The sequence below is a fragment of the Lichenostomus cassidix genome, chromosome 20 (assembly GCF_008360975.1).
Source record: "Lichenostomus cassidix isolate B80296 chromosome 20, HeHo_3.0, whole genome shotgun sequence".
NCBI lineage: Eukaryota > Metazoa > Chordata > Aves > Passeriformes > Meliphagidae > Lichenostomus > Lichenostomus cassidix.
The window spans coordinates 145,425-158,408 of record NC_139500.1 but is presented as its reverse complement, the minus strand read 5'-3'; the positions used below and the strand labels follow the sequence as shown (position 1 = coordinate 158,408).

The following is a 12,984-nucleotide window of genomic DNA, read 5'->3' as shown; positions in this document are numbered from 1 at the left end:
ACTTCTGTAACAGAGCATGGGTTTGCATTTTTTCTTTTTGTGGGAATTTGTAGTTTTAACCTCCTTCTTAGTCTTGGTCTCCTCTTTCCTAGCAATGTGTTTTGCAAGGCAGAGGAGTGCTGCATACTCTGTGGTCTCCTGAGGTTATCTGCTATAATTTTCATTTATTATATTTTGCTTTCTTTGTTGACTCCTAATTTCATTTTATCATAACTTGGCGTGTTGTTTAGCTGCTGTTTTCCTGAGGTCTGCAGTTCCCCTGCCCTGGTCATGTCACTTTTGATTAAGCAGCTGCAAATCCCTTTACCCAGCTTCTAAAGAGTAAAAGTCAAAAATCGATAATGTGGCAGTCCTCCCAAAGTGTAGTAGCAGTGAGAGGTAAATGAATGATTAAACATGATTAATAACAGTGTAATGGAAGATGCAAAGTAGGGAAAAGTGCTCACTTTAGCCTAAACTCAGAGATTTATTGCTGAGTACTACAAATAATGGAATCATCAATCTCCCAAGGACAATAAAAAGGCATCTGCTGCAGCCAGTTAAAAATGCAGTGAAAAAATCTTGCCTCTTCATCACTGTCTGTTGTGGGCCAGTTATTCTGGGTATAAAATACATGTTGCATAAAGGAATCGGTATGTAAACTTCATAGTTAAAATTGGTTGCTTCTTGTACAGTTTAAAGTTGTCAAGACTGTTGGCAGAGAAGAAAAAATAGCTAGTGTCAATTACTATGAATGTGTGTTTGAAGATACTAGTGTTCATATGGTTCGTATGGTTTTGTAAGATGGTAATTACACTTACTGAAACAGGGGATAAAGGAATGTTGCTAAAGCAGTGGAGAGAGAAACTTGCCAAGGATATAAGTCAAAGAAGACAATTTAAAAGCTAGAGCTTTTATGGGATAATGGAAAAAAATTAATTATACATGCTCCACAATGCCTCGTGTTTGGTTATTGGCAACAGAGAAGACTAGCTAGAGACAGGACCATTTTCCTTACCTTGCTCACCAAAGATGAATATGTACAGAAATGGCGAGGGGTCAATATTACATAACTGGAAAAAATTTGTTAGCTGTTTATAGCTTTAGCCTCTCAGAGTTAAGTTGTCCATGTCAGAGAAGAAAACCTTCCTGGACAGTCCAGCTTCTGCAGGAAGCAGTGCTATAGATTTCAGTTGAAATTCTATATTTTAAGAGTTCTATATTTGCAGCTTGGAAAAGAGTAGTATCTAAGGTATCTCAAAGCCATTCCTGCACAGCAAAATATGTTTGCATTTCTAAAGGTATGTGGGTGGGAACAAGCTCAGAGAAGCACAGAAATCTCCTCCTGGGGCAGACATAATAGCAGAGAGTCCTGAAGGGACTGTATGTTACAGCACAGAGCAACGTCTCCATAGATGAGGGGCTACAGCTTTTGGCAAACCAAAGGCTTGTAAAGGCTCTTCATTCAGTAAGAAAATAGAGCAGCGGTGAATTCTTTGTTTTGTTTCTTTCTGTCTTTGAATAAAGCTTGGTGTTAGGACTTGTTCTGTCTTCAGCATAAAAAGTCTTGGGTAACTTTACTATTCTGAGTTCAAGAATAGTCTTGGTTTTCAGTATCAACTTCTTGCACAGTTACATTCTAGATGCCTAAATTCATCCTGTGGCTTTTCTTGGATGTGTCATCACTGTTCTGGATGTTATTTTCAGCGCCATATCTCTTGTGTGCTTCCTTCCTTCTTCCCTATTAAAAAAAAATTCCTTTAACATTGAGATCTTTTTATGCCTTATATTTCACATAACCCACTAGCTTGTCAGAGAAATTCCTACTCTGATCTAGTCTTCTCTTGTATTCTTCTTACCCCCAGTACTTACATGGAATCTACTTATCTTATACATATGTATGTCTTTCATAAATATGTGGCGTCCACTTATCTTACACAAATCTGTTCTGGAGGACTTCCATCTTCTCTGTGAAACTTTCATCTAGTGATTCTGATATCTAATTGACTTTCACAGTGAGGTCAGGAAGCTGCAGCTGTCTTGGATCCCTAGATTCACTGCCCAGTGACATCTCAGCATTTTTGCAGCAACCTCTTGTCATTTATTACTCATAATTTTAGTTTGCCATGGGGTCTGCTGCTGATCTTTCAATCACATTAAAATCAGCTATTTTAATTTTAAAATCAGCTGTTTTAATTTTAACCCTTTTTTCACTGATGAAGGGACACAGTAGCATGCTGCTTACTGGATACAACCTAGTTGTTTCCCATACCATTTAAAATAATAGTATAACCCTATCTGCTTAGTCCTGCTGTTCAGTTAGGCTTTTGCAAAAAGCTGGCATGGGTAAGCCCTGCTGTATTTAGTGCATGACTGGAAAATGTGTAAACAGAAATAGAACTTCAAGGTTTTTCTCAGAATTGTCAATAACCATTATTTGGTCTTTCTGAAGTCATGCTAAGAAGAGTGCATTGCTATGATGAATACATGCTGCTGCCTAGGTGTTAATACAACCTTCATTTTAACATCTCTGCAAATATTTGGGTGAGCGCGTTCCTACATGCAATCAGACTTGGTGTGCAAAGCTCTATGGAGCTCAGAATGAAATACTAAATACAGCCTTACTGCTTGAGTTTTGTGATGTGTTGAAAGTACCTTCAATTACATTTTTTTCTTTTTCAGGTGCTCCTTAGTTTGCAAATTAAGAGTTTTTTTTTCCCCCCGAGCAATAGCGCAAGCAGTATCAAAGGCTTGAAATTTGCTTAGTTTTGAAGCATAATGCAATGAGTGAGAATGAAATCTTGTATTCTAGGAATTAGGTATGTAGTTCGTGTAAGTGTTTTACATTTGTACATAATTCTAAAGGAATGTATTTTCCTTAAGGGCAAAGGTGCTCAGGATGGCACAGAGTTTTTCCTATTAGACAACCAACTATTTAGGAAACTTTAAAACAGTGTTTCCTATAAAGCTGTAGTTTGACTTCAGGTCTGACTGGAACAAAAGCAGCTTACACAGTGTGGGTTCTGTGTAGAATACTCTTTGTCTTCATCTTTTTTTAAGTTGGATTAAGCATATTCTGAGCGTACCAAACATGCTGGTGACAATAAAAGAAGGACAAAACTGAAGAATAAGAATGGAGGGGGGAAATGTGAAAGTACCAGACTGAATATGGATAAAGGCTTGACGAGGCATTCTCATATCTGATGTCAAGGCATTGCTTTGACAGATAAAGATGAGAGAACATCAGGAAGGTAGAGTTGGTATGTGCTTTGTGTTGGAAACAGGCAGTACACTGATTTTTGGGTGTACTGTAAATGTATTACTTGTGTAGGATTCTGGAGAAACTGTTTTGGAAAGATGAGATAATTTGTCATATCCCTGAATATAGCAAGCCTGGTAGCCATCAGGTCTGCTGACCTTAAGTGACTGAGATTTTAGATTGAAGCCATTCTGTTCCTGCTTGATTCTTGCACTGTTCAGACCAGCATAATGTCTTGGCGTTTTTCAGTATGTTATCACATAAGTAGTTGTCCTTTAGATTGTTTGTCTTACTCATCCCCTGTCTAGGTAGAGAACCGGATGTGCAATGCAATCCTTGGTTTCAGTAGATTTATGTATTTATTTCTTTAAGGATATACTGGATAAAATTTTATTATAAAACAGAACTTTGACATGCACTCTAGTTTTTAATGGAAGTTAGGTGTAAATTTTTCTCACAGTAGAAGGGTTTTGTCAGAAAAACTAGAGTAATCAGGAATTCTTGAACCTCATTCTCTGTTGCTCTGCATGTGTATCATTGTTTATGTTGCTACATATGTGAAATTAGATGAATGGCATTACATGCAAATACATTGCACCCTCTTACTAAGCCACTCAAAGTAGGGGTCAGGTACTTGTTGCTTTCCAATGGATCACACTGTGATTTTGAGCAGACAACCACCTTCTTATGCTGGCTTCTTTTGAAAAAAGTAAGGGTAAGAGTGGTCAGCCACAGGAATACAAGGACTGATAATGAGGGTGCTTAGCTAACTGGTAAATTAGCAGAAGCATGTAAGTTCTAAGAATTGAAAGCCTTAGGCCGGTCTCTACTGCCTCTGTTTCTTTATATGCTTAAACTGGTTTGTTAGGGACCAGAGCTTTCAAATGATGAAATTCTGAGTTCTTGCCTCTAGAACTTTTGATAAAGACGCTGAATCCTTTGTGAATTTCTAATATATAGATAGCAGTGCTTCTTTAAACACCAGAAGAACGTAGTAATTGTCAGTTTAGATGCCACTATGCAATACTGTTGTACTGGCAAGTTCTCATCAGGGGCCAGAGATTCTGTGAGTGTTTTCTGCAGCACATGAAGAAAAGAATGAAGAAATTGTGGCAGCACTAATGGAAGATGTGAACTAAGATGGCACTTAAGTATTCAGTTCTTTAGTACATTATATGTAGTCTAAAAACATTGTGTGTATATTTGGCACGGTCTGTTTTCCTAACCTCTTCCTTTCACAGAAAATCTTTATTGGCTAACTGAGAGAGGAAGCTTGGGTTGCTAACTACTTCCTCTACCTACTTACCTAGATCTTGTTGTCTCTTCTTCCTATGAATATTTACTTATCTCAATCGAGTTGACTCCTCTGTCAAGGAATATTTATTTCTTTTTCTGGCCTGATTTTCCTGAAGCAATAATGTAAAATCATAATAAACTTTCTGCTTGAAGATGCTCACTCAGACTTCATCCAAGTTTTCTAGAATTATTTATTTGATAATATGCTTGACTTTTGTGGTTAGCTGTGATAAGACTGTTCCCATATGCATTACTAAGTTGGAAAAGGTAAAAAGAAGTATTAACAAAATTGTGACTATCAAAGGTGCTGGAGAGTATTTACAAGTTTTTCAGGATGTATCACTGTTGATTAATGGAGTTATTCAAGTTTAATAGTTTCTGAATGTATGAGAGCACTGTCCAAATTTTTGAGGAACTTTTCTTCACTGAGATCAGGATGGTGTAACACCTGAGTATTACCTGTTTGTCATGTAGCTTATTTGCATTCAATATTGAATTGCAGCATTGTCTTGAGTGTTGGTATGTATGAAAGTACGTGAAAATGAAAGCTTCATATTACACACTTGAAGAATTCACAATTTCATTTGTCTATTGTAGTTCAGTCTTTTTAACTTTGGAGCTGCTGCAAAGCTATTCAAGTCACTCAGTGTTTGTATTTAGAGCTTCAGGTCAGCAAGAGAACTTGTAATGCTCCTGTTATAGTAGAGATGGTGGTATTATGCGTTATTGTTGCTACCAACATCAGTCTCATATGCAGCTGATACCGTCCCCAGCAATAGCCATCCTTATTGTAATCCTCAGACTGTGATAATATGTCAGATGGGCTACAAAATATTTCAGGGCCTAATATTCAGAAAGAGTCATCATCACACATACAGAATGACCTGTTAGACTATTTTTAAATGCCATATGCTTCGGGTTGTAAAAAGTAAAGAGGTTGGTTATCCTAATCTTATGTAATAGTGTTGCTGCAATTTTCTGCACACTGCCTCAGGCCAGCATGCTTGTACCATTTATACCATGTTGTCTGTTTTGGTTAAAAGTGGTGGGGGAAAAAGCGTGGAGATAACACATTATTTATGTCACAGAGCTGACACAGAAAATGGGAAAAGTGGGGACTGGTGTGTATCTTAATTAAAGTCAGAAGCAGTTATACAACATAAGCTTTAAAAATCCATTTTCAGTTAGTAGTATCTGTAGCTGTTCTATAATTATCTGCCACATTACTTCACTATTCCTTTCCACTAACCTGATCCAAGGTGCTAAAACTTCAGCTCCTAACTCATCGCTATTCTAGTTGCTGAGGCAGGTGAAATGAACTTTTTCCTGCATTCATTTTTGTGAGTCTTAACAGTGAGAGGATAAGGAGATTGGCACATTGCAAACCAAATGAAGAAAAATGGGCCGGTAACTTTTTTGAGAAGCCTGGCTATGAGGTTGCAGTTGGAAAAGGTCTAAGAAGCTTCTACTTTGTGACACAGTCTGCTAAATAGTTCCAGTCTCTTCACCTTATGTTTAGATCTGATAAGCAAATATTAACACTCCCAATCCCCAGCTTTGTTTTAAAGCAAGAAGAATGACATTTGCAGTTTGCATGTGAAATCATTAAGATTGAATCTGTGCACTGCTGGATTATCTGGAAGTATAAACTAAATTTGGATCTGTCTTTCTGCCAGATTGAACCAAATGGATGATTTATTCTATTTAACTATGGGAGGAGAAGTGATATCTGATGTAGCACGAAGTCTCTGTGGATGAAGTTATCCCAATGACATTTTTGAATGTGTTTGAACTGGCAGAACAGCTTAAAGTCAGCCCTTTTGTTTTTGGTTTGACCTTTTAAGGCCATCCTAAAATTCAGTAGAACTTTTTAAAATCACATTTTCAGCAGCAAATTCTCACACTTAATCTTTGATTTGTACCTATAGTTTAATCAGCCACATGCTCACAACTGAGAATTTGTGGGGAAAATGAGAACTTGCAGAAACTGTAGAGAAGGGAAGGGAAGAAAAGATGTACTACTGGAAGATGGCTCAAAGCATGTATGTACACATTAAGAAACATGAAAGCAGAGAAGAGAAATTTAAATGACTAATGGTATGAGAGGTTTGCGTATGATGAGTTACTATAAAGCTAAAGATTAGCAAGTCTGAAGAAGAGTTAGAAGGCATTGCCTAAGTATGTAGAAGTGTGAAAGCCAGCTTTTTTTCTGTTTCACGTAGTATGAGAATGATACTCAAGCTCTGAAAATACAATATATTTGGCAACAGTGAAAAAGACATGCTTCGCACAGCATGTTGCTTAGCTTCTATTTTTGGGGTATTTTTCAATGACTTTTGGACATTTTCTGTCGTCTTGTTTCCCAGAAGTTGTTTCTCTGTATCATTGACATGCTGCCCTTTCCTCATGACGGTTCCCTGAGTGCTTGTTACATAGACCCTTAAGTTTTAGCTGCTGTCTCAGAACTGATTAAAAGATAATGCGGTGGACCCCCACTATCTGCCAGGTGGATCAAAGTGGTTCCCCTTTACATGCAACTCCATAGTTTACTTAATAGTCCAATATGCATTGTTCCACACATTTTTCTATGCCTACTACTTGAGACTAAGGTGGACAGAGAACCCACAGATTAAATTTTTGGAGAACATTTTGTGGCTAACAATGATGTTACATATTTAATGTGATGTTAGATATTTAATAGATGGATGTGAGATATTTAAAGAAATGACTGCACGTCTGTTTTCTGCTAACTCTTAATAGGTAATCCTGGGATGTTGTAGAAAGTCCTAGTATAATTTTAGACAAATTATTCAGATAATAGGCAACATTTGTTATTTGAGGTGCAGTAAAATAAATTCAAGCTGCTTGGTGGCATGCTGCAGGAGAGATCTGAAGTTTATTTGGTGTAAAAGCTCTGGTGTGGCAGTGAAAGGGAATGATCTTGCTTTTTCATTTTATCTTTTGAATTCTGAATCAGCCATGATGATCTGTATACATCAGTGGAATCCTTTTCCAGGTAGTGAATAAAGTGACTTTGTTTCATTTAAAGAGAAGATACCTAAACGGTTTATTTATCATTGCATTAGTAAGTTTTCAGACCTTCTTGTTTTACTAGTAATTTCACATGATTTTACTGCCTTAGACTTCAAATAAACCACAGTATTTTAAATACATCTGTATCCCTTGAGTTTTTGACAACAGGAAAAAAAACTAGCTGAAGTCACTAAACTGCTTTAACTTTGGGTGCATAATAGTTGTTAGCCATCCTGTTTTGTAATGGTGCCAGAAGAAGTTCTTTTGAAATACATGAGATGGAAATGCCATCTCTTGAAGGGGAAGCACCTTTCACTTTGCAGAGTTATCTCAGACCGGGGGGTATATTATCCTCTTAATGCACTTGCATAACTCCCATTAACATTAATGGAAATTACATGCACTCCATGTGAGGTGAACATACTCTTTTGTTGTTGACATGAGCAATCTATTGCGACAGATTTTCCAGTGATGTTAAGTCAAGTTTAGATTCCTATACTAATGTCACTAATCCTAGTCTTAGTATCTTTTGTTGCTTGTAGCTTACATTAATGAAATTGTAGCTTTTTATTAGGTCGTGTGTTTCTTAAAATGGAAAATCCCATTTTACAGTGCTCTAGAAATACAGGGAGATGGTCAATTTTCTTCTCTTCAACGTGAAATGTGGACCACTGTGTAGCAAACATAGTACTTTCTTTGGCTTGGTAGTTACTGCTTGCAGTCCCTTTAGAGGCAGTTTGTATAGGTTGCGGGTGACAAACTTGGCCTGTGGTTAGGACGGAGCAATGCTGGGTTCCTCGTTCTGTTCATGGCCTGAAAGACTGTTTGGCTCTGGGTGACTCACCTGCCTTTAGACACTAATTCATGTCTCAAATATGCAGAGTCAGAACATCGTGGCTCACAGGTGTGTTATAAAATTCATTGTCTGTAAATTGTTCCATTGTGAGTTGAAAGTTGCTAGCAAAAGGTCAAATGTTATCTCAGAAAGCAATAAAAGACTTTTATCAACATGTTAGCAAGATGTAGATCCTATTTTATGCACATCATATGGGTCTATGATTACTCTAACTCTCTGTTAGGGAGTGGCTTATTTATCTCAATATAGTTGTGCTGTTGCAGCCCCTAATGTGAACACAGTTGTAGTGACATACAGTGTTTCACATATATTGCTCATTCCTGTCCATACAGGAGCACAATTGGTACCTTAACAGTGACATCCTTGTGTTTGGAGGAATTGTCCCATTTCATTGTTTGCTAAATTAGGGTCTGTCTATGCATAGCCAAGAACAGAGCCAACAATGAAAAATTATTTAAGACTGTTAACCTTCTCCAGCAAAGTCCAGATGAGGTCATTGGAGGCAATGCTTGTTTTAAAGATAAAATCCTAATAAATCGTGGTTTGAGCAGAATATTAGATGCAATAAGAAGTGTCAAGAAGTTCTGAGATACCAACCTGTGCTGGCTTGTCTGACTCTAGCAGCATAGGAATGCTAGAAGAAAACGTTTCATTCTTATGGTTTTTTAAACATGTTAATCTACTAGTATATTTGAATGATACTTATTTAAGAATCCACTTCAAAGAATCCACTGAAGATATTACTGATTTAGATAGTTACCCAAACAAGTTCCAGGAGTAAAATGTAACTGGTTGCAGGTAGTGTCGACAGCACCTGCTGTGAACACAGTCCCTACCTCGAAGAGCTTTGTTAAGCTCTTGTTAATTACTAATGAATATTAGGCCCCTTAATTTCACCTGCACCAGTGGAACGGGGTCTGTGTTCGCATGACCTTTAGAAGCCTTCGGGCTCTCCCTCACAGGTGTCTCGGTGCAGGGTCCGGGGCGGACGCAGCTCTTCAGCCCCTTTAGAGTCTGCCACCTCCGTCCTCCGCCCCACAGCGCTGGGGGTGGGGGGCAGCTGCTGCGTGGGGCTGGCAGCACTCTCCAAACGCTAGCGACAGGACGCAAGAAGAGCACAGACCATGAGGGGCAATTAAATTCCCCTTCCCCCGCCCGCCATGGACTATCCCCTTTGCTTATAAAGGCGCTGTGCACCCAGCGGGAGCTCAGCGTCGGCCCCTTCTCTTTGGAGCGGCGCTGGCTCTGGGACCTCTCCAGTTCCCCCGTGCTCGCCGGGGTGCGGGGCTGCGCACATCATCTTTGCCCCTGGACTTTGAACAAGCCCGGGGCTGGTGGAACAGGTTTCCTCCCTGCGCGCCGCTGGGCATTGCGTCAATCCCAGGAGGAGGATCCTCGAGGTAAATGAACTTTTCAAACGGGAAAAGGAGAAGAAGGGAGAGGAGGAAGAAGAGGCGGGGGCAGCACCCGCCCTAGCGCTTCCTCTAAACGCTTTGGGTAACGGGATTCGGCTGCTGCCCGGCACCGCGTCCGGAGGATGCGCTTCCCCGCGCCGCCGGGCGCTGGCCTCCGCGGGCGGGCGGTGGGAGCACCGGCCGTGGCCTGGCACGGCTGAGCGCCGGCTCCGCGGGTAAGTGGGGAGCGCTAGAGGGGAGGTCGGGAGACCCCGCCTCGCCTCACGAGCTGGGGACGGCGGGGCGGCCGTGCCCCTTGCATGTGGGGTTGCTGGCCACAGAGCCAGGCTGCCATCGCGGGGAAGCAGGGCGGAGCATTTACGGTCGCTGCATAGGGACAGGGTGAGGCTGGAAGTTGGGTGAGGGGGCCCAGGGGACGGGCGGGGACTGCGACTGGAGGCGTTGTGGTCCCGCCGGCCTCGGCCAGCCGTGCTGAGAGCTCCCCTGGAGCTCCTCCGCCCTGCTGCGGCCCTGCCGGCCCCGGCCCGGCGGGCGGGCTCTCGCTGCCGCCGGGGGCCGCGAGCCGGCGGGGAGGTTTGCCGCCCTCCCTGAGAGAGGAGGGGGCCCGGCCTGGCAGCAGGGGGTTTCGGGGGTGCGGGCTGAGGTAGCCGCCCCGCTACGGGTCTATGCGGAAAACAGTTCCTAAAAGACAATTGATGCCATAGAACTCAGCTTTGCATTTGGCACATCACCGGACGGATCCGGGTTAATATGTGTATCTGAACGCCTGTGTGTGTATGCATCTCTGCAAGCAAACACAGTGAGCCTCCCCGCCATACAGCTACCCAAAAAAGTGTTTACTTGGTAGAATCTGTTTGTGTAATGGTAACTGGTTTTGCCTACTTTTTCTACCTGAAAGTGCTTGCATTCATTCCCTTACGGCATTCTCAGAAGTGAAAGTCTGTGGTTATTACTATACTTTATACAAGCTTATATAATTATCTTTAAAATCAAAGGCTGCATCTATTATATATAATTATGTGAAGATAATAGGTAAAAAAGCAAAATAATTTGTTGTTTTTTGAAGTTGTTGTTGGTTGTTGCATATGGTGCAGAAAAGCGTGTTATTGCGGATTTGGGGGATCCAAATAGCAATTTAACCTATCAGAGGACTAGTTAATTCTCTGTGTGTCTCTGGGAAGTTCTAACAGTAAGATGCAAGCAGCGGACAAAAAAAATAGTAGATTGAGATGCTTAAAACATTTCTTAAAATATCAAGTTATAGGGAAATTTATTACTAATTTATAATTCTGTTTTATTTAAAATAAAGTTACAAAGTATGAATGAGATTTTGTAGTGTGATCAAGCTTCTCTGTGATAAATATTTAGTTTTGGTGTAGAGTTCACCAGCAAGTCGGAAGAATGTGTCCGAATAGTAATTCAGTGCTCTAGTAAGTCTGGAAGCTGTTCCTGACTGTAAATCAGCACAACTGTAATCTTCAAGAGTCACGTTTAGCACTGGGGATTTTATTTTTTAATTTCTTTAAATTTTTGACTGCCTGGGGGGAAAAAACCCAGAAAGTAGAAAACTATAAGCAAATGCAGCATGTTGTTAGATTACAGCAGTAATGTGGATAACAGTCTTCCCCTGGGAACCTTGTTTGATTGCAAACAAGATTCTTCCCAATCCACATATAAAAATGTGTTTATCTCTTACAATGTAATGGTTTGAAGTGATGGTTGACAGCTTTAGTGAAAAAAGAGCTAGCATAACCAAAGCTGGATGCATAGGAGTGACTTGCATTGAAAGAGCAGCAGCACAGCTGAATCCATTTAACTGGCAGGGTGGATTTAATTGTGTTGGTTGCTAGGAAATGGCTCCAGCACCCTGTATTTCAATGAATTTAAACATTGGACAAATGACACACCTAGGTCTACTTAAATAATATACCTGGTACTGGCTCCAGCTGTATTGAGAGCAGGTGTGTGTTGCTTCTCTTTAAGCAGTGTTCCCTTACTGTGCAATTCTACTGTGTGGCTGCTGGGCGAGTTGAACTTGTTGTACTATTTCTGTATTTAGTGTTTTGTAGTATACTTATTTGAAAGAAAAACAAAACAAACAAAACCCAAACCCAGTTAATGTAAACATTACTAGAAGCAGCTTTCTAGAAGTAGACTCGAAGCAGACTTAAATATTTAATTCAGAATTAATTTGTTACGTGTTTACACCTTTTCTTTTACAGGAAGAGTCAGATGCTACTGTTGATTATGTTGTAATAACTGAATTCCCTGAGTTCAGTGAAGTTGCACTGAGCTTACACATGGAACGGCTGTGCTCGAACTTGCATTATTGTGGTTGGGAACACTCAGTCTATGCCAGCCACTGTCAGTTACTAATTTTGCACACACAGGGCCTCTTACATCTGTGCCAAGCAATAGTAATCAATAGCATTTTAAAAATACCATCTGGGATAGAACTGACATCAGTCATCCCTGTGCATTCTGCCTGTGCTGCCGTAGAACTGACATTAATTACTGAGGGCCGTGTTATAAAGAAGTCTTTCCTTGGTTTGAATGCCACTTGGAAACAGCCCTCTGCCTAGTTCTTTTATAAATGGAATAAATGTCTGGCAGCATCTCTTCAACATTTATAACATGAGTTAAGTTAACATTCTGTGTTGCCACAAAGGAGAAAGTAAGAGGATCAGACTTTCTCTATAGCAGCCTTCTAAGAGGTTTCAAAGGCTTAATAAAGGTCAGCTAGATGCCCCATCTGAAGAAGATTTCCTAAATTTCTGATAGCACTTTTCAAAATATGAAACATGAGTGACTAGACTTGTGAAGTTCGCATGGGTAATCTGGAAGAAAATAAGAGGCATACGTAATTCTCATGAGAGCCACTGCAGATTAAGAATCTTTAATATTGGAGGATGGCCTGCAGAGGCTCAGAAAGCAGTGGACCATCTGTATCGTGCAGATCAAAATGCATCATTGGAGAGGGTGTTGTATTAAATGTGAAGGCAGACTGGGGCACTGCTGTGGAACTGTTCTGGCTTTATCTGTGAGTTGCAGATTAACCTTGATGACAGAAATGGGAAAAGAACTGTTAATAGAAACTTTGTTGTGTTTCTTCCTGGAAGTTCACCAAAGACTGGGGGTTAAAAAAA

At 40.3% G+C, this 12,984-nt stretch overlaps 1 protein-coding gene across 9 annotated transcripts in view; it reads left to right on the top strand.

Annotated features, from left to right (window-relative positions):
* The window catches only part of SULF2 (sulfatase 2), an 81,490-nt gene that overhangs the window by 20,902 nt on the left and 47,604 nt on the right, over window positions 1-12,984 (top strand). For 2 of the 9 annotated variants that reach the window (XM_085079388.1, XM_085079383.1), the window contains exon 1: window positions 9,835-10,053. The exons of 6 other annotated variants lie outside the window; for them this stretch is intronic. The gene's annotated coding sequence lies outside the window, so the exon portion shown is untranslated. One more of the 9 variants, XM_085079386.1, reaches the window with a different exon arrangement.